Source organism: Pristiophorus japonicus, chromosome 5, assembly GCF_044704955.1.
Source record: "Pristiophorus japonicus isolate sPriJap1 chromosome 5, sPriJap1.hap1, whole genome shotgun sequence".
NCBI classification, from domain to species: Eukaryota; Metazoa; Chordata; class Chondrichthyes; family Pristiophoridae; genus Pristiophorus; species Pristiophorus japonicus.
The window spans coordinates 283,087,639-283,097,759 of record NC_091981.1 but is presented as its reverse complement, the minus strand read 5'-3'; positions in this window follow the sequence as shown (position 1 = coordinate 283,097,759).

Sequence of the window (10,121 nt, the reverse complement as noted above, 5' to 3'; positions counted from 1 at the left end):
GATGATTGTACAAAGCAAAGGGGTTGTCTGTCTCAGGCCACCATATGGACTTCCCATTCCATTTGCTGTGAGATCGTCCAATCTGAACATGTGTGGAATAGCACTCCACCTAGTGGCCTACTGTGGTAATGCAACTGCTGATGTAAATACAATAAAAGTCATATGATGTAATAGAGCCATCTTGTATGTGTGTGTTGTGAAGTGGTAAAGAATACATCACAAGGTGCCAATAGCCCTTTTACTGGAAGAAATTAAGCCCTGGGAATCACTCCATAATGAGCACTTAACCAGTAAAAACATTATTAATCCAGGATTAGTGCGCATTACATCTGTTCACTCGCAGGTCAGGGCAAGTTAGTACCTGCTTCATTAACAGTAACACACACAACTACTACACTGTAAGGCACACGTACCACTGGCTCCAGTGCCAAACGGAGCAAATTAAACCCCCAATTTGTTAGGAAGCTCCTTCCACTTAAGATGAGAGAAATGAAATTGTTTTCTTTGATGGTATCTAGCACAAGTTGTGCTTTCATACCTCAGGTCACCTTAATATGTCGTAATAAAGTCATGTCACTTTATAAATCAGTAGCGATGCTTTTTTAAAGTCTTCAGTGGGACAACAAAAATCACCTCAGCACATCATATCACTTGCACTTGGCAACATTGTAACAAAATGAGAGACAGCCTCACTAATTACTCTTTCTCTCAAAGAGAAGGTTTGGCAAACTCTTTTTTTATGAACCATTAGGACAATGTCATAATAACATAAGAATTAGGAACAGGAGTAGGCCATCTAGCCCCTCGAGCCTGCTCCGCCATTTAACAAGATCATGGCTGATCTGGCCGTGGACTCAGCTCCACTTACCCGCCCGCTCCCCGTAACCCTTAATTCCCTTAATGTCCCTGCATGCTTGCCATTTAGTTCAGCCTGATTATACAAATATCAATAATGAGGCACAAGCCTAATTTTTCATTGTAGACTTGTGCAAATTAAGAACGATCTTGAACTACGAGGGCGAAATTGCCCCTTTTTATAGCCCCATTAGTGCCTCGGGGGGGGCGGCGATAATGGGGCGCAAGACAGTTTTCGTCCGGGGGGGGGTGGGAAATTGCCCGGGACGCTGGCATGGCAACGCCGCGCCCTGGGCCACCACGCAATTGCCGATGACATCATCGATGTGTGTGTGTGTGTGTGGCGACCCCTCACCTCCCCTTGCCGAGCCCTTAACACCCCGCAGGGGGAATCGCTCGGTGGGTCATCCGTCCTCGGGGGTGGTGATTAAAGGGGGAGGGTGCCTGTGCCCCAGGCCACCATCTTGTTTTGTCAGTTGACTCTTAGGTCGGCTCAACCATGGCGGCCCGAGCGTGGTCCGGGCCGCCATTGTGCAACCCGGCACTCCGTCGTGTGTGCCAGGCTGCTGGCACGGTTGCAAGCTGCACTGGTGGCCCAGTGGTGGCCATAAGAGGCTTGCAGAGTCGAAGGGGAGGGGCATTGGAGTGCATCAGGGCTACACGGAGCACTAAAGTTTATTTCTAGAGGTATAGAATTGATCAGTAGGGAAGTTATGCTAAACCAGTATCAAACCTTGGTTAGACCACACTTAGAGTGCTGCGTACAGTTCTGGTTGCCATATTATAAAAAGGATGTAGAGGCACTAGAGAGAAGATTTACAAGGATGATACAAGAAATACGAGGGTATACATATCAGGAAAGGGTGAACAGGCTGGGTCTCTTTTCTCTTTAAAAAAAAAGAAGGCTGAGGGGTGACTTTAAATTTATAAAAGGTTTTGATAGAGTGGGTACACAGAGAATATTTCCACTTATAGGGAAGAGCATAACTAGAGGTCATCAGTATAAGATAGTCACCAACAAATCCAGTAGGGAATTCAGAAGAAACTTCTTTACCCAGAGAGTGGTGAGAATGTGGAACTCGCGACCGCAGGGAGTGGTTGAAGCGAATAGTATCGATGCATTTAAGGGGAGGCTGGACAAGAAGGGAATAGAGTGTTATTCTGATGGTTTTAGATAAGGAAAGACGGGAGGAGGCTCGAGTGGAGCATAATCGCTGGCATGGACTGGTTGACCCGAATGGCCTGTTTCTGTGCCGTATATCCAATGTAATCCTATGCAATTGGCAGATTTATTCTGGTCCTCCTTTTTGAACAAGAGTGTAACCTTTGCAATCCGCTAGTCCTTTGGCACCGCCCCTGTAACGAAGGAGGATTGGAATATTGTGGCCAGCACCTCAGCAATTTCTACCCTTACTTCCCTCAGCAACCTAGGATGCATCCTATTATATCTCAAATAAAACAATGTGACTGAGTACTGTAGACCGTGAGTAAGTATGACCTTAGTCTCTTTATTCTGACTCCAGAGTGCTGGCACAGCATGGGAGGCCTGCTTACATGCAGTGCTCCAACAGATGCACCCTCTGGTGACGGTAGAATGCTGGTTACATAGTGTTGCATACATAACATCACTCCCCCCCCCCCCCAAAGTCAATAGTACACTTATTTACAGGGTGAGACGATCTGGGGCTTTCCGCTCCCTCGTTGATCATCTTGGTACAAACACAGGTGCAGGTGAGAGTTGGTTGGGCCTTCGCTGGGCTGCTGCGCAGCTGACCTTGCTGGGCTGCTGGGATGATGAGTTCAGCTTCGTGGTCAACTGTGATGTCGGAGGGTCGAAGTTTGTGGTGTCTGCTTCAGGTTGCTCGTGGCTGTCTGTGAATCACAGTTTGGTTTGGTCCAAATGCTTTCTACAAGTTAGCCCATTTGCAAGTTTGACCTCAAACACCCTACTCCCTTCTTTGGCTACGACGGTGCCAGCAAACCATTTAGGACCATGTCCATAGTTGAGTACAAATACAGGGTCATTGACTTCAATAACGCGTGACAAATTTGCACGATCATGGTACATGCTTTGTTGATGCCGCCTGCCCTCAACATGATCATGAAGATCAGGGTGGGCTAGCGAGAGCCTTGTTTTGAGCGGCTTTTTCATGAGCAGTTCGGCAGGGGGAACCCTGGTGAGCGAGTGGGCTCTTGTGTGGTAGCTGAGCAGGACTCGGGGCAGGCTGGTCTGCAGGGAGCCTTCCGACATGCGTTTCAAGCTTTGCTTGATGGTTTGGACTGCCCGTTCTGCCTGGTCATTAGATGCGGGCTTGAACGGGGCAGATGTGACGTGCTTGATCCCATTGCGGGTCATGAATTCCTTGAATTCAGCGCTGGTGAAGCACGGCCCATTGTCGCTGACAAGGACATCGTGCGTGGCAAACATGGCCCGTAGGCTTTCAATGGTGGCAGTGGACGTGCTTACAGACATTATAACACACTTTGAATAAGCATCCACAACAACCAAAAACATTTTGCCTAGAAACGGGCCAGCGAAGACCACGGTTTGGAGGACCATGACCACAAACTTAGCGGTGCCTCCCTGGGTGCATTACTCAGTTGAGAGCAAGTATTGCATTGGCGCATGCAAGATTCCAAATCTGAGTCGATGCCGGGCCACCACACATGGGATCAGGCTATTGCTTTCATCATTACTATGCCTGGGTGGGTACTGTGTAGGTCATGTATAAACGTTTCCCTGCCTTTCTTAGGCAAAACCATGCGATTACCCCACAAAAGACAGTCCGCCTGTATGGACATTTTGTCTTTGCGCTGCTGGAACGGCTTGGTCTCTTCATGCATCTCCGCTGAGACACTGGACCAGCTCCCATGGAGGACACAGTTTTTTTACAAGGGACAGTAAAGGATCCTGGCTGGTCCAGGTCCTGATCTGGCGGGCCATAATGGGTGACTTTTCGTTTTCAAGTGCATCCATCACCAAGAGCAAGTCTGCAGGCTGTGCCATTTCCACCTCGGTGGTGGGCAATGGTAGCCGACTGAGAGCGTCAGCGCAGTTCTCTGTGCCTGGCCTGTGGCGAATTACATAGTTATATGCAGACAGCATGAGTGCCCATCTTTGGATGCGAGCAGAGGTATTGGTATTAATACCGTTGCTCTCTGAGAATAGCGATATGAGTGGCTTATGGTCAGTTTCTAACTCGTAGTTAAGCCCAAACAGATACTGGTGCATTTTTTTCAGCCCGTAAACACATGCCAGAGCTTCTTTTTCAATCATGCTGTAGGTCCTTTCGGCCTTGGACAAACTCCTGGACACATAAGCGACCGGTTGCAATGTTCCCGATTCGTTTGCTTGTTGTAACACACGCCCGACCCCATATGAAGACGCATCGCAAGCTAGCTAAACGTTTACATGGGTCATACAGAACAAGCAGTTTTTTGGAATATAACAGATTTCTAGCTTTCTCAAATGCAGTCTCTTATGATTTCCCCCATACCCAGTCATCTCCCTTGCGCAGCAACACATGTAGAGGTTCTTAGCAAGGTGCTTAACCTGGGTAGGAAATTACCAAAATAATTCAGGAGTCCCAGGAACGACCGCACCTCTGTCACGTTTTGTGGTCTTGGCACGTTCTTGATGGCCTCCGTCTTGGCGTCAGTGTGTCTGATGCCGTCTGCCGCGATTCTTCTCCCTAAGAACTCGACCTCTGGCGCTAGGAAAACATACTTCGAGTGTTTCAACCTGAATCCCACACGATCTAGCCAACTTAGAACCTCTTCCAGGTTCTCAAAGTGTTCGATGGTGTCCCGACCTGTGATTAGTATGTTGTCCTGGAAAACCACGGTGTGCGGAACCGACTTTAGCAGACTCTCCATGTTCCTTTGAAAAATAGCCACAGCCGATCAAATCCCAAACAGTCATCTATTGTAGATGAACAGACCTTTGTGCGTGTGGATGCAGGTGAGGCCTTTTGAAGATTCCGCCAGCTCCTGCGTCATGTAGACTGAGGTCAGTCCAACTTGGTGAATGTCTTTCCTCCAGCCAGGGTCGCAACTGGGTCGTCTGCCTTGGGTAGTGGGTACTGGTCCTGCAGCGAAAAACGGTTAATCGTTACTTTATAGTCCCCACAAATTCTGACCGTGCCATCGCTCTTGAGAACCGGAACAATCGGACTGGCCCACTCGTTGAACTCAACCGGCGCAATGATGCCCTCTCGTTGCATCCTGCCCAGCTCGATCTCCACTTTCTCTCGCATCATATATGGCACTGCCCGTGCCTTGTGGTGGATGGGTCGTGTACCGGGAACCAGGTGGATCTGCACCTTCGCCCCGGAGAAATTTCCGATGCCTAGCTCAAACCATGACTTGAACTTGCTCAAAACCTGGGCACATGAGGCGTCGTGATTTTTGAGGATTTTTCCCAGCCAGCTTCTGCTGAACAGTGTGGGACCATCTCCTGGTACAATCCATAGTGGTAGTTCGTGCACCGCTTCATCATAGGAGACTTTTACTGCTGCGCTGCCAATTACAGGGATCAGCTCTTTAGTATAAGTTCTCAGCTTGGTATGAATAGGGCTTAGCTTGGGCCTGTGTGTCTTGTTGCACCACAGCCTCTCGAAGGCCTTTTTGCTCAGGATAGACTGACTCATACCCATGTCCAATTCCATGGATACTGGAATTCCGTTTAGTTCAACTTTTAACTTGATCGGTGGACATTTCGTGGTGAAGGTGTGCACTTCTGCCACCTCGGTTCGAGTCTCTAGTTCAGTTTGATCTGCCATGGATCGGTCTTCCTCTGCAACGTGGTGGTTTGCAGGGTTTGTAGCTCATCTGCATATTCCCATTGTTCCACAGCCTTTGCACACATAGTGTTTGAAGCGGCACTGATGGGCTCGATGATCACCTTCGCAGCGCCAACAAGTTGTTAATTGCCTCGCATTCACACTTGATGGCGGACTCTGAGCCATCTGAGGTCATGCAGCTGCAGGCGTGTACATTCTGTCATATGCATTCCTGCCTGAAAACGATGTTGCTTTGTGAACAGTACTTACTGATGCATCTTTATGCTGCGATATTTGTTTGGTGCTATCGCTGGTGGACATAAATGCCTGGGCTATCGTTATGGCTTTGCTCAGGTTCGGTGTTTCAACAGTCAATAGTTTGCGAATGATAACCTCATGGCCAATGCCAAGCATTTGCTCCAGGAATCCACCGAAGTTGCAATGTCCTGCAAGGCGTCTTAGTTCAGCGACGTAGCTCGCCATTTTCTGGCCTTCAGACTGTTGACATGTATAAAATCGATACCCTGCCATCAGAACGCTCTCCTTCGGATTTAGGTGCTCCCGGACCAGCGTACACAGTTCTTCATATTATTTGGTTGTTGCTTTCACCGGAGCAAGAACATGAGGCTGTGGTTGTTGCCCCGCAGATGGTGAGGAGGATCGCCCTTCGTTTGGCAGCATTCTCATTCACTTTCAGCTCATTGGCCACGAAGTATTGGTTGAGTCGCTCCATGAAGGCTTCCCAATCGTTACCTTCTGAGAATTTCTCCAGGATACCGACAGTTCTCTGCATTTTCACGTGATCTATTACTCGTCGCCAGTTGTTATATCTCAAATAAAGCAATGTGACTGAGTACTGTAGACGTGAGTAAGTGTGACCTTAGTCTCTTTATTCTGACTCCAGAGTGCTCGCACAGCATGGAAGGTCTGCTTATATGCAGTGCTCCCAAGGGATGCTGGGATCCCTTGGGACTCCAATATATGCGCCATCTGATGGCGGTAGAATGCTGTTACAAGGTGTTGCATACATAACACATCCCATCCAGACCGGGTGACTTATCCACTTTAATTACCGTCAACCTGTCTAGTACCTTCTCTTTATCTATTTATATCTCATCCAGTATCCCAGCAACCCCCTCATTTACCATAGCTTCCTTGGTGAACACCGATGCAAAGTACTCATTTAGTACCCCAGCCATGCAGTCTGCCTCCATTAATAGTTCTCCATTTTGGTCCCTAACCAGCCCCACTGCTCCTCTGACAACCTTTTTACTGTTAATATGCCAGTAGAAGGCCTTTGGATTCCCTTTTATGTTGGCCACCAATTTATTATCATACTGTCTCTTTGCCCCTCATATTTCCTTTTGCACTTCTACTCTGTACTTTTTAATATTCAACCTGATTCTCCCTCGTATTATTAAGCTGACATCTGTCATACGTCCCCTTTTTCTGCTTCATCCTACTCGCCAACTCTTTCATCATCCAGGGAGCTCTGGCTTTAGTTTCCCTCCCTTTCCTGCCTGTGGGAATGTGCCCAGACTGTACCCGAACAATCTCCTCTTTAAAGGCATCCCATTGCTCCATTGCATTTCTGCCTACCAGTCTTTTGACTCCAGAAATGAGCCCCCCACCAGTTAGGTATTTTTATTGCTCCTTGTCCTTCTAAACCTTACAATATACTATGATCACTATTCCCAAGGTGCTCCCTGACTGTGACAATCTCCATGAGACCCACTTCATTCACCAGGGCAAGACACAACAATGCCTCCTTCCTCGATGGGCCAGAAGTATACTGATCAAGAAAATGTTCCTGAACACATTTCAGAAACTCCTCCCCTTCTCTACCCTGAACACAATCACTGCCCCATTCAACATTGGGGTAGTTAAAGTCTCCCATCATCAGTACCCTATAGTTCTTGCACCTCTCAGTAATTTCTTTGTGAATATGCTCCTCTCTCTCCTTCCCACTATTTGGTGGCTCATAAAATACACCAAATAGTTTAATAGCTCCTTTCAAGTCAAGCCAACTAAATGCTGTCTTTGATCCCTCAAGAATATCCTCCCTTTTTAGCACTGTAGTGTTTTCCTTCAACAAAACTGCTACCCTCCTTTTTTTGCCTTCCCTATCTTTCCGGAATACCTTATCCCCATAAATATTCAGCAGCTTCTCCACACCTTTTTTGAGTGAAGGTAAATGATTAGTTAATCTGGTGTTGGTTGAGGGATGCTTGTCAACCAGGACACCAGGGATAACCTCCCCTGCTCGTCTTCGAAATAGTGCCGTGGGATCGTTTACGCCCACCTGAGAGAGCAGACAGGGTCTCATCTGAAAGACGGCATCTCCACTAGGGTAGCGCTGCCTCACCACGGCACTGGGGTGTCAGCATAGTATTTGTCCTCACGATTGTGACCTGATGTCTAGGCAACTGAGAGATGTGGAAAAATTGACTTCATTGCACTAATACATCCTGATCCGTTCTACCATGACACTGCAGGGACTGTTTGTTTTTATTCTGCAGTGTCTTCACAATTCATAGTTTAGCAGGTTTACTGGCTCTCCCTCATTCAGTGGTTCTCTTGTGCAGAAGATTCCAACCTGCCCCTCTCCTCTGACTCAGCAGTGTTGTGTTCTGTACCTTCAAGTCGTGTCATCACCAACAATGACAACGTGTTTTTATATAGCGCCTTTAACGCAGTAAAGCATCAAAAGGCACTTCACAGGAGGAGCGTTATCAAACCAAATTTCACACCGAGCCAAAAGCTTGGTCAGAGGTAGATTTTAAGGCGCGTCATAAAGGATGAGAGCAAGGTGGAGAGGTTTAGGGAGGGAATTCCAGAGCTGGGGGGGGCGAGGGAGCTGAAGCACGGCTGCCAATGATGGGGCGATTAAAATCGGGGATGCTCAAGAGGCCAGAATTGAAGCAGCGCAGAGATCTCTTAGAAACATAGAAAATAGGTGCAGGAGAAGGCCATTCGACCCTTCGAGCCTGCACCACCATTCAATAAGATCATGGCTGATCATTCACCTCAGTACCCCTTTCCTGCTTTCTCTCCATGCCCCTTGATCCCTTTAGCCGTAAGGGCCATATCTAACTCCCCCTTGAATATATCTAACGAACTGGCCTCAACAACTCTCTGCAGTGGGGAATTCCACAGGTTAACAACTCTCTGAGCGAAGAAGTTTCTCCTCATCTCGGTCCTAAATGGCTTACCCCTTATCCTTACACTATGTCCCCTGGTTCTAGACTTCCCCAACATCGGGAACATCCTTCTTGCATCTAACCTGTCCAGTCCCGTCAGAATTTTATATGTTTCTATGAGATCCCCTCTCATCCTTCTAAACTCCAGTGAATACAGGCCCAGTCGATCCAGTCTCTCCTCATATGTCAGTCCTGCCATCCCGAGAATCAGTCTGGTGAACCTTCGCTGCACTCCCTCAATAGCAAGAACGTCCTTCCTCAGATTAGGAGACCAAAACTAAACACACTAACGCCCTGTACAACTGCAGTAAGACCTCCCTGCTCCTATACTCAGATCCCCTAGCTATGAAGGCCAACATACTATTTGCCTTCTTCACCGCCTGCTGAACCTGCATGCCAACTTTCAATGACTGATGTACCATGACACCCAAGTCTCGCTGCACCTCCCCTTTTCCTAATCTGCCGCCATTCGCGGAGGGTTGTAGGGCTGGAAGAGATTACAGAGATTAGGAAGGGGTGAGACCATAGAGCGATTGAAAACAAGGTTGAGTGTTTTAACATCGAGGGGTTGCTTAACTGGGAGCCAATGTAGGTCAGCGATCACAGAGGCGATGCTTTCTGCCCAGAAGAGGTGAGGGCCCAGGGGCAGCACGGGCCAGCCCACAGTGTGATATGTTTGCGCCCTCGGTCTGTGCAACAGAGCTGGTCTCTAGTTAGTCTTGGTTAATCCTTGCCACTGGACCAAGACCTAGCTCTGTCAAGCCCGTGTGGTGGCTGGTATGCAACGGCCACCACACGTTAAAAAAATCCAAGCACAGGCATCTTCCACCCTTCACGATGTAGTTCGGGATCTGGAATATTAGGTCCTTCATTGAAACACGTGTGAACTCATCGATTTTTGGCGTGGAAGCAAGTCACCCTCGCTTCGAGGGACTGCCTATGATGATGATAATGCTTTCTGCCCCCGGACAATAAGAAATCGAGGACACTATGAAAGTGGGGCTATTCCAAAATCCAAACTGGTAATGAAAATGCTTTTTTATTAACAATATATTGCATTTACATGGTGCCTTTAGATAGTGAAAACTACAACCAAGGCACTTCACAGGAGAGCTATCAGACAAAACCTGACATTAGTGGAGAGAGAAACAAAGTTAATGGCGGTTCATCATCAGCCTGACGGAAGGTCACCGTTGAGAAATGTTGACTCTGTTCCTCTCTCCGCAGATGCTGGCTGACCTGCTGAGTGTTTCCAGCATTTTCTGTTCAGATCCCCAGCATCCGC